Genomic DNA, 16997 nt, shown 5'->3' with positions numbered 1-16997 from the left:
CATGACATAGGTAGTCTGATCTTGCAAACCAATCTTCTTTCTGTATACAGAGGGAATGGTTGGAAAACAAGATCAAACAAATACATATAAATCGGGGTAGCTGTCTTAGGCCACGCCCCTATCAGATTACAGGAAGTGGGTCTCTGTGGCGCAATTGGTTAGCGCGTTCGGCTGTTAACCGAAAGGATGTTGGTTCAAGCCCACCCAGGGACGCATGTGCTTTTATAGAAGCGGTAGTTTGATCTTGAAAACCAATCTTCTTTCTGTGAACATAGGGAAGGGTTGGAAAAACATATGATGAAACTCATGGAACAACAAGGCAGCGAAATAGACAGCATTTCACACCTGTTCTTTCAAGAAGTCCTTAGTTATCTATTTTTAATTAGAAAAATCCAGCAGGAGACTTTAAACAAGCTTCTGCATTGACAAGCTTTATTTGTAAATGCAATATGCAAAACGAGATCAAACAAATCCATATAAATCGGGGTAGCTGTCTTAGGCCAAGCCCCTATCAGACAAAAGTAAGGGGTCTCTGTGGCGCAATTGGTTAGCGCGTTCGGCTGTTAACCAAAAGGATGGTGGTTCAAGCCCACCCAGGGACGCATGTGCTTTCATGACATAGGTAGTCTGATCTTGCAAACCAATCTTCTTTCTGTGAACAGAGGGAAGGGTTGGAAAACAAGATCAAACAAATACATATAAATCGGGGTAGCTGTCTTAGGCCACGCCCCTATCAGATTACAGGAAGTGGGTCTCTGTGGCGCAATTGGTTAGCGCGTTCGGCTGTTAACCGAAAGGATGGTGGTTCAAGCCCACCCAGGGACGCATGTGCTTTTATAGAATAGTTAGTTTGATCTTGAAAACTAATCTTCTTTCTGTGAACATAGGGAAGGGTTGGAAAAACATATGATGAAACTCATGGAACAACAAGGCAGCGAAATAGACAGCCTTTTACACCTGTTCTTTCAAGAAGTCCTTAGTTATCTATTTTTAATTAGAAAAATCCAGCAGGACACTTTAAGAAGCTTCTGTATTGACAAGCTTTGATTAAAAATGCAATATGCAAAACGAGATCAAACAAATCCATATAAATTGGGTTAGCTGTCTTAGGCCACGCCCCTATCAGATTAAAGGAAGGAGGTCTCTGTGACGCAATTGGTTAGCGCGTTCGGCTGTTAACCGAAAGGATGGTGGTTCAAGCCCACCCAGGGACGCATGTGCTTTTATTGAATAGTTAGTTTGATCTTGAAAACTAATCTTCTTTCTGTGAACATAGGGAAGGGTTGGAAAAACATATGATGAAACTCATGGAACAACAAGGCAGCGAAATAGACAGCATTTTACACCTGTTCTTTCAAGAAGTCCTTAGTTATCTATTTTTAATTAGAAAAATCCAGCAGGACACTTTAAGAAGCTTCTCTATTGACAAGTTTGATTTAAAATGCAATTGCAAAAAGAGATCAAACAAATCCATATAAATCGGGGTAGCTGTCTTAGGCCACTCCCCTATCAGACAAAAGTAAGGGGTCTCTGTGGCGCAATTGGTTAGCGAGTTTGGCTGTTAACCGAAAGGATGGTGGTTCAAGCCCACCCAGGGACGCATGTGCTTTCATGACATAGGTAGTCTGATTTTGAAAACCAATCTGCTTTCTGTGAACAGAGGGAAGGGTTGAAAAACTGTATGATGAAACTCACGGAACAAGCAGGCAACGAAATAGACAGCATTATACACCTGTTCTTTCAAGAAGTCCTTAGTTATCTATTTTTAATTAGAAAAATCCAGTAGGAGACTTTAAACAAGCTTCTGCATTGACAAGCTTTATTTGTAAATGCAATATGCAAAACGAGATCAAACAAATCCATATAAATCGGGGTAGCTGTCTTAGGCCAAGCCCCTATCAGATTAAAGGAAGGAGGTCTCTGTGGCGCAATTGGTTAGCGCGTTCGGCTGTTAACCGAAAGGATGGTGGTTCAAGCCCACCCAGGGACGCATGTGCTTTCATGACATAGGTAGTCTGATCTTGAAAACCAATCTTCTTTCTGTGAACAGAGGGAAGGGTTGGAAAACAAGATCAAACAAATACATATAAATCGGGGTAGCTGTCTTAGGCCACGCCCCTATCAGATTACAGGAAGTGGGTCTCTGTGGCGCAATTGGATAGCGTGTTCGGCTGTTAACCGAAAGGATGGTGGTTCAAGCCCACCCAGGGACGCGTGTGCTTTTATAGAATAGTTAGTTTGATCTTGAAAACTAATCTTCTTTCTGTGAACATAGGGAAGGGTTGGAAAAACATATGATGAAACTCATGGAATAACAAGGCAGCAAAATAGACAGCATTTCACACCTGTTCTTTCAAGAAGTCCTTAGTTATCTATTTTTAATTTGAAAAATCCAGCAGGACACTTTAAGAAGCTTCTGTATTGACAAGCTTTGATTGAAAATGCAATATGCAAAACGAGATCAAACAAATCCATATAAATCGGGGTAGCTGTCTTAGGCCACGCCCCTATCAGACAAAAGTAAGGGGTCTCTGTGGCGCAATTGGTTAGCGCTTTCGGCTGTTAACCGAAAGGATGGTGGTTCAAGCCCACCCAGGGACGCATGTGCTTTCATGACATAGGTAGTCTGATCTTGCAAACCAATCTTCTTTCTGTGAACAGAGGGAAGGGTTGGAAAACAAGATTAAACAAATACATATAAATCGGGGTAGCTGTCTTAGGCCACGCCCCTATCAGATTACAGGAAGTGGGTCTCTGTGGCGCAATTGGTTAGCGTGTTCGGCTGTTAACCGAAAGGATGGTGGTTCAAGCCCACCCAGGGACGCGTGTGCTTTTATAGAATAGTTAGTTTGATCTTGAAAACTAATCTTCTTTCTGTGAACATAGGGAAGGGTTGGAAAAACATATGATGAAACTCATGGAATAACAAGGCAGCAAAATAGACAGCATTTCACACCTGTTCTTTCAAGAAGTCCTTAGTTATCTATTTTTAATTAGAAAAATCCAGCAGGACACTTTAAGAAGCTTCTGTATTGACAAGCTTTGATTGAAAATGCAATATGCAAAACGAGATCAAACAAATCCATATAAATCGGGTAGCTGTCTTAGGCCACGCCCCTATCAGACAAAAGTAAGGGGTCTCTGTGGCGCAATTGGTTAGCGAGTTTGGCTGTTAACCGAAAAGATGGTGGTTCAAGCCCACCCAGGGACGCATGTGCTTTCATGACATAGGTAGTCTGATCTTGCAAACCAATCTTCTTTCTGTGAACAGAGGGAAGGGTTGGAAAACAAGATTAAACAAATACATATAAATCGGGGTAGCTGTCTTAGGCCACGCCCCTATCAGATTACAGGAAGTGGGTCTCTGTGGCGCAATTGGTTAGAGCGTTCGGCTGTTAACCGAAAGGATGGTGGTTCAAGCCCACCCAGGGAGGCGTGTTCTTTTATAGAATAGTTAGTTTGATCTTGAAAACTAATCTTCTTTCTGTGAACATAGGGAAGGGTTGGAAAAACATATGATGAAACTCATGGAACAACAAGGCAGCGAAATAGACAGCATTTTACACCTGTTCTTTCAAGAAGTCCTTAGTTATCTATTTTTAATTAGAAAAATCCAGCAGGACACTTTAAGAAGCTTCTCTATTGACAAGTTTGATTTAAAATGCAATTGCAAAAAGAGATCAAACAAATCCATATAAATCGGGGTAGCTGTCTTAGGCCACTCCCCTATCAGACAAAAGTAAGGGGTCTCTGTGGCGCAATTGGTTAGCGAGTTTGGCTGTTAACCGAAAGGATGGTGGTTCAAGCCCACCCAGGGACGCATGTGCTTTCATGACATAGGTAGTCTGATTTTGAAAACCAATCTGCTTTCTGTGAACAGAGGGAAGGGTTGAAAAACTGTATGATGAAACTCACGGAACAAGCAGGCAACGAAATAGACAGCATTATACACCTGTTCTTTCAAGAAGTCCTTAGTTATCTATTTTTAATTAGAAAAATCCAGTAGGAGACTTTAAACAAGCTTCTGCATTGACAAGCTTTATTTGTAAATGCAATATGCAAAACGAGATCAAACAAATCCATATAAATCGGGGTAGCTGTCTTAGGCCAAGCCCCTATCAGATTAAAGGAAGGAGGTCTCTGTGGCGCAATTGGTTAGCGCGTTCGGCTGTTAACCGAAAGGATGGTGGTTCAAGCCCACCCAGGGACGCATGTGCTTTCATGACATAGGTAGTCTGATCTTGAAAACCAATCTTCTTTCTGTGAACAGAGGGAAGGGTTGGAAAACAAGATCAAACAAATACATATAAATCGGGGTAGCTGTCTTAGGCCACGCCCCTATCAGATTACAGGAAGTGGGTCTCTGTGGCGCAATTGGATAGCGTGTTCGGCTGTTAACCGAAAGGATGGTGGTTCAAGCCCACCCAGGGACGCGTGTGCTTTTATAGAATAGTTAGTTTGATCTTGAAAACTAATCTTCTTTCTGTGAACATAGGGAAGGGTTGGAAAAACATATGATGAAACTCATGGAATAACAAGGCAGCAAAATAGACAGCATTTCACACCTGTTCTTTCAAGAAGTCCTTAGTTATCTATTTTTAATTTGAAAAATCCAGCAGGACACTTTAAGAAGCTTCTGTATTGACAAGCTTTGATTGAAAATGCAATATGCAAAACGAGATCAAACAAATCCATATAAATCGGGGTAGCTGTCTTAGGCCACGCCCCTATCAGACAAAAGTAAGGGGTCTCTGTGGCGCAATTGGTTAGCGCTTTCGGCTGTTAACCGAAAGGATGGTGGTTCAAGCCCACCCAGGGACGCATGTGCTTTCATGACATAGGTAGTCTGATCTTGCAAACCAATCTTCTTTCTGTGAACAGAGGGAAGGGTTGGAAAACAAGATTAAACAAATACATATAAATCGGGGTAGCTGTCTTAGGCCACGCCCCTATCAGATTACAGGAAGTGGGTCTCTGTGGCGCAATTGGTTAGCGTGTTCGGCTGTTAACCGAAAGGATGGTGGTTCAAGCCCACCCAGGGACGCGTGTGCTTTTATAGAATAGTTAGTTTGATCTTGAAAACTAATCTTCTTTCTGTGAACATAGGGAAGGGTTGGAAAAACATATGATGAAACTCATGGAATAACAAGGCAGCAAAATAGACAGCATTTCACACCTGTTCTTTCAAGAAGTCCTTAGTTATCTATTTTTAATTAGAAAAATCCAGCAGGACACTTTAAGAAGCTTCTGTATTGACAAGCTTTGATTGAAAATGCAATATGCAAAACGAGATCAAACAAATCCATATAAATCGGGTAGCTGTCTTAGGCCACGCCCCTATCAGACAAAAGTAAGGGGTCTCTGTGGCGCAATTGGTTAGCGAGTTTGGCTGTTAACCGAAAAGATGGTGGTTCAAGCCCACCCAGGGACGCATGTGCTTTCATGACATAGGTAGTCTGATCTTGCAAACCAATCTTCTTTCTGTGAACAGAGGGAAGGGTTGGAAAACAAGATTAAACAAATACATATAAATCGGGGTAGCTGTCTTAGGCCACGCCCCTATCAGATTACAGGAAGTGGGTCTCTGTGGCGCAATTGGTTAGAGCGTTCGGCTGTTAACCGAAAGGATGGTGGTTCAAGCCCACCCAGGGAGGCGTGTTCTTTTATAGAATAGTTAGTTTGATCTTGAAAACTAATCTTCTTTCTGTGAACATAGGGAAGGGTTGGAAAAACATATGATGAAACTCATGGAACAACAAGGCAGCGAAATAGACAGCATTTCACACCTGTTCTTTCAAGAAGTCCTTAGTTATCTATTTTTAATTAGAAAAATCCAGCAGGAGACTATAAGAACACTGTGTATTGACAAGCTTTATTTGTAAATGTAATATGCAAAACCAGATCAAACAAATCCATGTAAATCGGGGTAGCTGTCTTAGGCCACTCCCCTATCAGACAAAAGTAAGGGGTCTCTGTGGCGCAATTGGTTAGCGCGTTCGGGTGTTAACCGAAAGGATGGTGGTTCAAGCCCACCCAGGGACGCATGTGCTTTCATGACATAGGTAGTCTGATCTTGCAAACCAATCTTCTTTCTGTGAACAGAGGGAAGGGTTGGAAAACAAGATCAAACAAATACATATAAATCGGGGTAGCTGTCTTAGGCCACGCCCCTATCAGATTACAGGAAGTGGGTCTCTGTGGCGCAATTGGTTAGCGCGTTCGGCTGTTAACCGAAAGGATGGTGGTTCAAGCCCACCCAGGGACGCATGTGCTTTTATAGAATAGTTAGTTTGATCTTGAAAACTAATCTTCTTTCTGTGAACATAGGGAAGGGTTGGAAAAACATATGATGAAACTCATGGAACAACAAGGCAGCGAAATAGACAGCCTTTTACACCTGTTCTTTCAAGAAGTCCTTAGTTATCTATTTTTAATTAGAAAAATCCAGCAGGACACTTTAAGAAGCTTCTGTATTGACAAGCTTTGATTAAAAATGCAATATGCAAAACGAGATCAAACAAATCCATATAAATTGGGTTAGCTGTCTTAGGCCACGCCCCTATCAGATTAAAGGAAGGAGGTCTCTGTGACGCAATTGGTTAGCGCGTTCGGCTGTTAACCGAAAGGATGGTGGTTCAAGCCCACCCAGGGACGCATGTGCTTTTATTGAATAGTTAGTTTGATCTTGAAAACTAATCTTCTTTCTGTGAACATAGGGAAGGGTTGGAAAAACATATGATGAAACTCATGGAACAACAAGGCAGCGAAATAGACAGCATTTTACACCTGTTCTTTCAAGAAGTCCTTAGTTATCTATTTTTAATTAGAAAAATCCAGCAGGACACTTTAAGAAGCTTCTCTATTGACAAGTTTGATTTAAAATGCAATTGCAAAAAGAGATCAAACAAATCCATATAAATCGGGGTAGCTGTCTTAGGCCACTCCCCTATCAGACAAAAGTAAGGGGTCTCTGTGGCGCAATTGGTTAGCGAGTTTGGCTGTTAACCGAAAGGATGGTGGTTCAAGCCCACCCAGGGACGCATGTGCTTTCATGACATAGGTAGTCTGATTTTGAAAACCAATCTGCTTTCTGTGAACAGAGGGAAGGGTTGAAAAACTGTATGATGAAACTCACGGAACAAGCAGGCAACGAAATAGACAGCATTATACACCTGTTCTTTCAAGAAGTCCTTAGTTATCTATTTTTAATTAGAAAAATCCAGTAGGAGACTTTAAACAAGCTTCTGCATTGACAAGCTTTATTTGTAAATGCAATATGCAAAACGAGATCAAACAAATCCATATAAATCGGGGTAGCTGTCTTAGGCCAAGCCCCTATCAGATTAAAGGAAGGAGGTCTCTGTGGCGCAATTGGTTAGCGCGTTCGGCTGTTAACCGAAAGGATGGTGGTTCAAGCCCACCCAGGGACGCATGTGCTTTCATGACATAGGTAGTCTGATCTTGAAAACCAATCTTCTTTCTGTGAACAGAGGGAAGGGTTGGAAAACAAGATCAAACAAATACATATAAATCGGGGTAGCTGTCTTAGGCCACGCCCCTATCAGATTACAGGAAGTGGGTCTCTGTGGCGCAATTGGATAGCGTGTTCGGCTGTTAACCGAAAGGATGGTGGTTCAAGCCCACCCAGGGACGCGTGTGCTTTTATAGAATAGTTAGTTTGATCTTGAAAACTAATCTTCTTTCTGTGAACATAGGGAAGGGTTGGAAAAACATATGATGAAACTCATGGAATAACAAGGCAGCAAAATAGACAGCATTTCACACCTGTTCTTTCAAGAAGTCCTTAGTTATCTATTTTTAATTAGAAAAATCCAGCAGGACACTTTAAGAAGCTTCTGTATTGACAAGCTTTGATTGAAAATGCAATATGCAAAACGAGATCAAACAAATCCATATAAATCGGGGTAGCTGTCTTAGGCCACGCCCCTATCAGACAAAAGTAAGGGGTCTCTGTGGCGCAATTGGTTAGCGCTTTCGGCTGTTAACCGAAAGGATGGTGGTTCAAGCCCACCCAGGGACGCATGTGCTTTCATGACATAGGTAGTCTGATCTTGCAAACCAATCTTCTTTCTGTGAACAGAGGGAAGGGTTGGAAAACAAGATTAAACAAATACATATAAATCGGGGTAGCTGTCTTAGGCCACGCCCCTATCAGATTACAGGAAGTGGGTCTCTGTGGCGCAATTGGTTAGCGTGTTCGGCTGTTAACCGAAAGGATGGTGGTTCAAGCCCACCCAGGGACGCGTGTGCTTTTATAGAATAGTTAGTTTGATCTTGAAAACTAATCTTCTTTCTGTGAACATAGGGAAGGGTTGGAAAAACATATGATGAAACTCATGGAATAACAAGGCAGCAAAATAGACAGCATTTCACACCTGTTCTTTCAAGAAGTCCTTAGTTATCTATTTTTAATTAGAAAAATCCAGCAGGACACTTTAAGAAGCTTCTGTATTGACAAGCTTTGATTGAAAATGCAATATGCAAAACGAGATCAAACAAATCCATATAAATCGGGTAGCTGTCTTAGGCCACGCCCCTATCAGACAAAAGTAAGGGGTCTCTGTGGCGCAATTGGTTAGCGAGTTTGGCTGTTAACCGAAAAGATGGTGGTTCAAGCCCACCCAGGGACGCATGTGCTTTCATGACATAGGTAGTCTGATCTTGCAAACCAATCTTCTTTCTGTGAACAGAGGGAAGGGTTGGAAAACAAGATTAAACAAATACATATAAATCGGGGTAGCTGTCTTAGGCCACGCCCCTATCAGATTACAGGAAGTGGGTCTCTGTGGCGCAATTGGTGAGAGCGTTCGGCTGTTAACCGAAAGGATGGTGGTTCAAGCCCACCCAGGGAGGCGTGTTCTTTTATAGAATAGTTAGTTTGATCTTGAAAACTAATCTTCTTTCTGTGAACATAGGGAAGGGTTGGAAAAACATATGATGAAACTCATGGAACAACAAGGCAGCGAAATAGACAGCATTTCACACCTGTTCTTTCAAGAAGTCCTTAGTTATCTATTTTTAATTAGAAAAATCCAGCAGGAGACTATAAGAACACTGTGTATTGACAAGCTTTATTTGTAAATGTAATATGCAAAACCAGATCAAACAAATCCATGTAAATCGGGGTAGCTGTCTTAGGCCACTCCCCTATCAGACAAAAGTAAGGGGTCTCTGTGGCGCAATTGGTTAGCGCGTTCGGGTGTTAACCGAAAGGATGGTGGTTCAAGCCCACCCAGGGACGCATGTGCTTTCATGACATAGGTAGTCTGATCTTGCAAACCAATCTTCTTTCTGTGAACAGAGGGAAGGGTTGGAAAACAAGATCAAACAAATACATATAAATCGGGGTAGCTGTCTTAGGCCACGCCCCTATCAGATTACAGGAAGTGGGTCTCTGTGGCGCAATTGGTTAGCGTGTTCGGCTGTTAACCGAAAGGATGGTGGTTCAAGCCCACCCAGGGACGCGTGTGCTTTTATAGAATAGTTAGTTTGATCTTGAAAACTAATCTTCTTTCTGTGAACATAGGGAAGGGTTGGAAAAACATATGATGAAACTCATGGAACAACAAGGCAGCGAAATAGACAGCATTTTACACCTATTCTTTCAAGAAGTCCTTAGTTATCTATTTTTAATTAGAAAAATCCAGCAGGACACTTTAAGAAGCTTCTGTATTGACAAGCTTTGATTTAAAATGCAATATGCAAAACGAGATCAAACGAATCCATATAAATCGGGGTAGCTGTCTTAGGCCACTCCCCTATCAGACAAAAGTAAGGGGTCTCTGTGGCGCAATTGGTTGGCGCGTTCGGCTGTTAACCGAAAGGATGGTGGTTTAAGCCCACCCATGGACGCATGTGCTTTCATGACATAAGTAGTCTGATTTTGAAAACCATTCTTCTTTCTGTGAACAGAGGGAAGGGTTGGAAAACTGTATGATGAAACTCACGGAACAAGCAGGCAACGAAATAGACAGCATTATACACCTGTTCTTTCAAGAAGTCCTTAGTTATCTATTTTTAATTAGAAAAATCCAGTAGGAGACTTAAACAAGCTTCTGCATTGACAAGCTTTATTTGTAAATGCAATATGCAAAACGAGATCAAACAAATCCATATAAATCGGGGTAGCTGTCTTAGGCCACGCCCCTATCAGATTACAGGAAGGGGGTCTCTGTGGGGCAATTGGTTAGCGAGTTCAGCTGTTAACTGAAAGGATGGTGGTTCAAGCCCACCCAGGGACGCATCTGCTTTTATAGAAGCGGTAGTTTGATCTTGAAAACCAATCTTCTTTCTGTGAACATAGGGAAGGGTTGGAACGCCATATGGTGAAACTCATGGAGCAAGCAGGCAACGAAATAGACAGCATTATACACCTGTTCTTTCAAGAAGTCCCTAGTTATCTATTTTTAATTAGAAAAATCCAGCAGGAGACTTTAAGAACCCTGTGTATTGACAAGCTTTATTTGTAAATGTAATATGCAAAACCAGATCAAACAAATCCATGTAAATCGGGGTAGCTGTCTTAGGCCACTCCCCTATCAGACAAAAGTAAGGCGTCTCTCTGGCGCAATTGGTTAGCGCGTTTGGCTGTTAACCGAAAGGATGGTGGTTCAAGCCCACCCAGGGACGCATGTGCTTTCATGACATAGGTAGTCTGATTTTGAAAACCAATCTTCTTTCTGTGAACAGAGGGAAGGGTTGGAAAACTGTATGATGAAACTCACGGAACAAGCAGGCAACGAAATAGACAGCATTATACACCTGTTCTTTCAAGAAGTCCTTAGTTATCTATTTTTAATTAGAAAAATCCAGTAGGAGACTTTAACAAGCTTCTGCATTGACAAGCTTTATTTGTAAATGCAATATGCAAAACGAGATCAAACAAATCCATATAAATCGGGGTAGCTGTCTTAGGCCACGCCCCTATCAGATTACAGGAAGGGGGTCTCTGTGGGGCAATTGGTTAGCGAGTTCAGCTGTTAACTGAAAGGATGGTGGTTCAAGCCCACCCAGGGACGCATCTGCTTTTATAGAAGCGGTAGTTTGATCTTGAAAACCAATCTTCTTTCTGTGAACATAGGGAAGGGTTGGAACGCCATATGGTGAAACTCATGGAGCAAGCAGGCAACGAAATAGACAGCATTATACACCTGTTCTTTCAAGAAGTCCCTAGTTATCTATTTTTAATTAGAAAAATCCAGCAGGAGACTTTAAGAACCCTGTGTATTGACAAGCTTTATTTGTAAATGTAATATGCAAAACCAGATCAAACAAATCCATGTAAATCGGGGTAGCTGTCTTAGGCCACGCCCCTATCAGATTACAGGAAGGGGGTCTCTGTGGGGCAATTGGTTAGCGAGTTCAGCTGTTAACTGAAAGGATGGTGGTTCAAGCCCACCCAGGGACGCATCTGCTTTTATAGAAGCGGTAGTTTGATCTTGAAAACCAATCTTCTTTCTGTGAACATAGGGAAGGGTTGGAACGCCATATGGTGAAACTCATGGAGCAAGCAGGCAACGAAATAGACAGCATTATACACCTGTTCTTTCAAGAAGTCCTTAGTTATCTATTTTTAATTAGAATAAGCCAGCAGGAGACATTAATAGCCTTCTGTTTTGACAAGCTTTGTTTGAAAATGCAATATGCAAAACGAGATCAAACAAATCCATATAAATCAGGGTAGCTGTCTTAGGCCACTCCCCTATCAGACAAAAGTAAGGGTTTTCTGTGGCGCAATTGGTTAGCGCATTCGGCTGTTAACCGAAAGGATGGTGGTTCAAGCCCACCCAGGGACGCATGTGCTTTCATGACATAGGTAGTCTGATCTTGAAAACCAATCTTCTTTCTGTGAACAGAGGGAAGGGTTGGAAAACAAGATCAAACAAATACATATAAATCGGGGTAGCTGTTTTAGGCCACGCCCCTATCAGATTACAGGAAGTGGGTCTCTGTGGCACAATTGGTTAGCGCGTTCGGCTGTTAACCGAAAGGATGGTGGTTCAAGCCCACCCAGGGACGCATGTGCTTTTATAGAATAGTTAGTTTGATCTTGAAAACTAATCTTCTTTCTGTGAACATAGGGAAGGGTTGGAAAAACATATGATGAAACTCATGGAACAACAAGGCAGCGAAATAGACAGCATTTCACACCTGTTCTTTCAAGAAGTCCTTAGTTATCTATTTTTAATTAGAAAAATCCAGCAGGACACGTTAAGAAGCTTCTGTATTGACAAGCTTTTATTTAAAATGCAATTTGCAAAACGAGATCAAACGAATCCATATAAATCGGGGTAGCTGTCTTAGGCCACTCCCCTATCGAGACAAGTAAGGGGTCTCTGTGGCGCAATTGGTTAGCGCGTTCGGCTGTTAACCGAAAGGATGGTGGTTCAAGCCCACCCAGGGACGCATGTGCTTTCATGACATAAGTAGTCTGATTTTGAAAACCATTCTTCTTTCTGTGAACAGAGGGAAGGGTTGGAAAACTGTATGATGAAACTCACGGAACAAGCAGGCAACGAAATAGACAGCATTATACACCTGTTCTTTGAAGAAGTCCTTAGTTATCTATTTTTAATTAGAAAAATCCAGTAGGAGACTTTAACAAGCTTCTGCATTGACAAGCTTTATTTGTAAATGCAATATGCAAAACGAGATCAAACAAATCCATATAAATCGGGGTAGCTGTCTTAGGCCACGCCCCTATCAGGTTACAGGAAGTGGGTCTCTGTGGGGCAATTGGTTAGCGAGTTCAGCTGTTAACTGAAAGGATGGTGGTTCAAGCCCACCCAGGGACGCATCTGCTTTTATAGAAGCGGTAGTTTGATCTTGAAAACCAATCTTCTTTCTGTGAACATAGGGAAGGGTTGGAAAAACATATGATGAAACTCATGGAACAACAAGGCAGCGAAATAGACAGCATTTCACACCTGTTCTTTCAAGAAGTCCTTAGTTATCTATTTTTAATTAGAAAAATCCAGCAGGAGACTTTAAGAACCCTGTGTATTGACAAGCTTTATTTGTAAATGTAATATGCAAAACCAGATCAAACAAATCCATGTAAATCGGGGTAGCTGTCTTAGGCCACTCCCCTATCAGACAAAAGTAAGGGGTCTCTGTGGCGCAATTGGTTAGCGCGTTCGGCTGTTAACCGAAAAGATGGTGGTTCAAGCCCACCCAGGGACGCATTTGCTTTCATGACATAGGTAGTCTGATCTTGCAAACCAATCTTCTTTCTGTGAACAGAGGGAAGGGTTGGAAAACAAGATCAAACAAATACATATAAATCGGGGTAGCTGTCTTAGGCCACGCCCATATCAGATTACAGGAAGTGGGTCTCTGTGGCGCAATTGGTAAGCGTGTTCGGCTCTTAACCGAAAGGATGGTGGTTCAAGCCCACCCAGGGACGCGTGTGCTTTTATAGAATAGTTAGTTTGATCTTGAAAACTAATCTTCTTTCTGTGAACATAGGGAAGGGTTGGAAAAACATATGATGAAACTCATGGAACAACAAGGCAGCGAAATAGACAGCATTTTACACCTGTTCTTTCAAGAAGTCCTTAGTTATCTATTTTTAATTAGAAAAATCCAGCAGGACACTTTAAGAAGCTTCTGTATTGACAAGCTTTGATTTAAAATGCAATATGCAAAACGAGATCAAACAAATCCATATAAATCGGGGTAGCTGTCTTATGCCACTCCCCTATCAGACAAAAGTAAGGGGTCTCTGTGGCGCAATTGGTTAGCGCGTTCGGCTGTTAACCGAAAGGATGGTGGTTCAAGCCCACCCAGGGACGCATGTGCTTTCATGACATAGGTAGTCTGATTTTGAAAACCAATCTTCTTTCTGTGAACAGAGGGAAGGGTTGGAAAACTGTATGATGAAACTCACGGAACAAGCAGGCAACGAAATAGACAGCATTATACACCTGTTCTTTCAAGAAGTCCTTAGTTATCTATTTTTAATTAGAAAAATCCAGTAGGAGACTTAAACAAGCTTCTGCATTGACAAGCTTTGATTTAAAATGCAATATGCAAAACGAGATCAAACAAATCCATATAAATCGGGGTAGCTGTCTTAGGCCACTCCCCTATCAGACAAAAGTAAGGGGTCTCTGTGGCGCAATTGGTTAGCGCGTTCGGCTGTTAACCGAAAGGATGGTGGTTCAAGCCCACCCAGGGACGCATGTGCTTTCATGACATAGGTAGTCTGATTTTGAAAACCAATCTTCTTTCTGTGAACAGAGGGAAGGGTTGGAAAACTGTATGATGAAACTCACGGAACAAGCAGGCAACGAAATAGACAGCATTATACACCTGTTCTTTCAAGAAGTCCTTAGTTATCTATTTTTAATTAGAAAAATCCAGTAGGAGACTTTAACAAGCTTCTGCATTGACAAGCTTTATTTGTAAATGCAATATGCAAAACGAGATCAAACAAATCCATATAAATCGGGGTAGCTGTCTTAGGCCACGCCCCTATCAGGTTACAGGAAGTGGGTCTCTGTGGGGCAATTGGTTAGCGAGTTCAGCTGTTAACTGAAAGGATGGTGGTTCAAGCCCACCCAGGGACGCATCTGCTTTTATAGAAGCGGTAGTTTGATCTTGAAAACCAATCTTCTTTCTGTGAACATAGGGAAGGGTTGGAAAAACATATGATGAAACTCATGGAACAACAAGGCAGCGAAATAGACAGCATTTCACACCTGTTCTTTCAAGAAGTCCTTAGTTATCTATTTTTAATTAGAAAAATCCAGCAGGAGACTTTAAGAACCCTGTGTATTGACAAGCTTTATTTGTAAATGTAATATGCAAAACCAGATCAAACAAATCCATGTAAATCGGGGTAGCTGTCTTAGGCCACTCCCCTATCAGACAAAAGTAAGGGGTCTCTGTGGCGCAATTGGTTAGCGCGTTCGGCTGTTAACCGAAAAGATGGTGGTTCAAGCCCACCCAGGGACGCATTTGCTTTCATGACATAGGTAGTCTGATCTTGCAAACCAATCTTCTTTCTGTGAACAGAGGGAAGGGTTGGAAAACAAGATCAAACAAATACATATAAATCGGGGTAGCTGTCTTAGGCCACGCCCATATCAGATTACAGGAAGTGGGTCTCTGTGGCGCAATTGGTAAGCGTGTTCGGCTCTTAACCGAAAGGATGGTGGTTCAAGCCCACCCAGGGACGCGTGTGCTTTTATAGAATAGTTAGTTTGATCTTGAAAACTAATCTTCTTTCTGTGAACATAGGGAAGGGTTGGAAAAACATATGATGAAACTCATGGAACAACAAGGCAGCGAAATAGACAGCATTTTACACCTGTTCTTTCAAGAAGTCCTTAGTTATCTATTTTTAATTAGAAAAATCCAGCAGGACACTTTAAGAAGCTTCTGTATTGACAAGCTTTGATTTAAAATGCAATATGCAAAACGAGATCAAACAAATCCATATAAATCGGGGTAGCTGTCTTATGCCACTCCCCTATCAGACAAAAGTAAGGGGTCTCTGTGGCGCAATTGGTTAGCGCGTTCGGCTGTTAACCGAAAGGATGGTGGTTCAAGCCCACCCAGGGACGCATGTGCTTTCATGACATAGGTAGTCTGATTTTGAAAACCAATCTTCTTTCTGTGAACAGATGGAAGGGTTGGAAAACTGTATGATGAAACTCACGGAACAAGCAGGCAACGAAATAGACAGCATTATACACCTGTTCTTTCAAGAAGTCCTTAGTTATCTATTTTTAATTAGAAAAATCCAGTAGGAGACTTAAACAAGCTTCTGCATTGACAAGCTTTATTTGTAAATGCAATATGCAAAACGAGATCAAACAAATCCATATAAATCGGGGTAGCTGTCTTATGCCACGCCCCTATCAGATTACAGGAAGGGGGTCTCTGTGGGGCAATTGGTTAGCGAGTTCAGCTGTTAACTGAAAGGATGGTGGTTCAAGCCCACCCAGGGACGCATCTGCTTTTATAGAAGCGGTAGTTTGATCTTGAAAACCAATCTTCTTTCTGTGAACATAGGGAAGGGTTGGAACGCCATATGGTGAAACTCATGGAGCAAGCAGGCAACGAAATAGACAGCATTATACACCTGTTCTTTCAAGTAGTCCCTAGTTATCTATTTTTAATTAGAAAAATCCAGCAGGAGACTTTAAGAACCCTGTGTATTGACAAGCTTTATTTGTAAATGTAATATGCAAAACCAGATCAAACAAATCCATGTAAATCGGGGTAGCTGTATTAGGCCACTCCCCTATCAGACAAAAGTAAGGCGTCTCTGTGGCGCAATTGGTTAGCGCGTTCGGCTGTTAACCGAAAGGATGGTGGTTCAAGCCCACCCAGGGACGCATGTGCTTTCATGACATAGGTAGTCTGATTTTGAAAACCAATCTTCTTTCTGTGAACAGAGGGAAGGGTTGGAAAACTGTATGATGAAACTCACGGAACAAGCAGGCAACGAAATAGACAGCATTATACACCTGTTCTTTCAAGAAGTCCTTAGTTATCTATTTTTAATTAGAAAAATCCAGTAGGAGACTTAAACAAGCTTCTGCATTGACAAGCTTTGATTTAAAATGCAATATGCAAAACGAGATCAAACAAATCCATATAAATCGGGGTAGCTGTCTTAGGCCACTCCCCTATCAGACAAAAGTAAGGGGTCTCTGTGGCGCAATTGGTTAGCGCGTTCGGCTGTTAACCGAAAGGATGGTGGTTCAAGCCCACCCAGGGACGCATGTGCTTTCATGACATAGGTAGTCTGATTTTGAAAACCAATCTTCTTTCTGTGAACAGAGGGAAGGGTTGGAAAACTGTATGATGAAACTCACGGAACAAGCAGGCAACGAAATAGACAGCATTATACACCTGTTCTTTCAAGAAGTCCTTAGTTATCTATTTTTAATTAGAAAAATCCAGTAGGAGACTTAAACAAGCTTCTGCATTGACAAGCTTTATTTGTAAATGCAATATGCAAA

The 16997-nt window shown here is 41.8% G+C and overlaps 20 non-coding genes across 20 annotated transcripts; all 20 read left to right on the top strand.

The window, feature by feature from the left end:
- The first annotated feature begins 751 nt into the window (after positions 1 to 751).
- Positions 752 to 825, top strand: trnan-guu (transfer RNA asparagine (anticodon GUU)). The gene has a single exon. It is a non-coding gene; the product is annotated as a tRNA-Asn (tRNA).
- A 1091-nt stretch (positions 826 to 1916) lies between these two features.
- Positions 1917 to 1990, top strand: trnan-guu (transfer RNA asparagine (anticodon GUU)). Its single transcript has one exon. It is a non-coding gene; the product is annotated as a tRNA-Asn (tRNA).
- A 537-nt stretch (positions 1991 to 2527) lies between these two features.
- On the top strand, positions 2528 to 2601 carry trnan-guu (transfer RNA asparagine (anticodon GUU)). The gene has a single exon. It is a non-coding gene; the product is annotated as a tRNA-Asn (tRNA).
- Positions 2602 to 2750: 149 nt separating this feature from the next.
- Positions 2751 to 2824, top strand: trnan-guu (transfer RNA asparagine (anticodon GUU)). Its single transcript has one exon. It is a non-coding gene; the product is annotated as a tRNA-Asn (tRNA).
- Positions 2825 to 4136: 1312 nt separating this feature from the next.
- Positions 4137 to 4210, top strand: trnan-guu (transfer RNA asparagine (anticodon GUU)). The gene has a single exon. It is a non-coding gene; the product is annotated as a tRNA-Asn (tRNA).
- Positions 4211 to 4747: 537 nt separating this feature from the next.
- trnan-guu (transfer RNA asparagine (anticodon GUU)) lies at positions 4748 to 4821 on the top strand. The gene has a single exon. It is a non-coding gene; the product is annotated as a tRNA-Asn (tRNA).
- Positions 4822 to 4970: 149 nt separating this feature from the next.
- On the top strand, positions 4971 to 5044 carry trnan-guu (transfer RNA asparagine (anticodon GUU)). Its single transcript has one exon. It is a non-coding gene; the product is annotated as a tRNA-Asn (tRNA).
- Positions 5045 to 6191: 1147 nt separating this feature from the next.
- Positions 6192 to 6265, top strand: trnan-guu (transfer RNA asparagine (anticodon GUU)). The gene has a single exon. It is a non-coding gene; the product is annotated as a tRNA-Asn (tRNA).
- Positions 6266 to 7356: 1091 nt separating this feature from the next.
- On the top strand, positions 7357 to 7430 carry trnan-guu (transfer RNA asparagine (anticodon GUU)). The gene has a single exon. It is a non-coding gene; the product is annotated as a tRNA-Asn (tRNA).
- A 537-nt stretch (positions 7431 to 7967) lies between these two features.
- trnan-guu (transfer RNA asparagine (anticodon GUU)) lies at positions 7968 to 8041 on the top strand. Its single transcript has one exon. It is a non-coding gene; the product is annotated as a tRNA-Asn (tRNA).
- Positions 8042 to 8190: 149 nt separating this feature from the next.
- On the top strand, positions 8191 to 8264 carry trnan-guu (transfer RNA asparagine (anticodon GUU)). Its single transcript has one exon. It is a non-coding gene; the product is annotated as a tRNA-Asn (tRNA).
- Positions 8265 to 9411: 1147 nt separating this feature from the next.
- trnan-guu (transfer RNA asparagine (anticodon GUU)) lies at positions 9412 to 9485 on the top strand. Its single transcript has one exon. It is a non-coding gene; the product is annotated as a tRNA-Asn (tRNA).
- A 2867-nt stretch (positions 9486 to 12352) lies between these two features.
- Positions 12353 to 12426, top strand: trnan-guu (transfer RNA asparagine (anticodon GUU)). The gene has a single exon. It is a non-coding gene; the product is annotated as a tRNA-Asn (tRNA).
- A 926-nt stretch (positions 12427 to 13352) lies between these two features.
- trnak-cuu (transfer RNA lysine (anticodon CUU)) lies at positions 13353 to 13426 on the top strand. The gene has a single exon. It is a non-coding gene; the product is annotated as a tRNA-Lys (tRNA).
- Positions 13427 to 13740: 314 nt separating this feature from the next.
- trnan-guu (transfer RNA asparagine (anticodon GUU)) lies at positions 13741 to 13814 on the top strand. The gene has a single exon. It is a non-coding gene; the product is annotated as a tRNA-Asn (tRNA).
- Positions 13815 to 14128: 314 nt separating this feature from the next.
- Positions 14129 to 14202, top strand: trnan-guu (transfer RNA asparagine (anticodon GUU)). Its single transcript has one exon. It is a non-coding gene; the product is annotated as a tRNA-Asn (tRNA).
- A 926-nt stretch (positions 14203 to 15128) lies between these two features.
- trnak-cuu (transfer RNA lysine (anticodon CUU)) lies at positions 15129 to 15202 on the top strand. Its single transcript has one exon. It is a non-coding gene; the product is annotated as a tRNA-Lys (tRNA).
- A 314-nt stretch (positions 15203 to 15516) lies between these two features.
- trnan-guu (transfer RNA asparagine (anticodon GUU)) lies at positions 15517 to 15590 on the top strand. The gene has a single exon. It is a non-coding gene; the product is annotated as a tRNA-Asn (tRNA).
- Positions 15591 to 16293: 703 nt separating this feature from the next.
- Positions 16294 to 16367, top strand: trnan-guu (transfer RNA asparagine (anticodon GUU)). The gene has a single exon. It is a non-coding gene; the product is annotated as a tRNA-Asn (tRNA).
- A 314-nt stretch (positions 16368 to 16681) lies between these two features.
- On the top strand, positions 16682 to 16755 carry trnan-guu (transfer RNA asparagine (anticodon GUU)). Its single transcript has one exon. It is a non-coding gene; the product is annotated as a tRNA-Asn (tRNA).
- Positions 16756 to 16997: the final 242 nt, after the last annotated feature.

This window comes from Limanda limanda, chromosome 10 (assembly GCF_963576545.1).
Source record: "Limanda limanda chromosome 10, fLimLim1.1, whole genome shotgun sequence".
Lineage (NCBI taxonomy): Eukaryota > Metazoa > Chordata > Actinopteri > Pleuronectiformes > Pleuronectidae > Limanda > Limanda limanda.
Note: the sequence above shows the minus strand (reverse complement) of the source record. Positions and strands in the feature narration are given on the sequence as shown.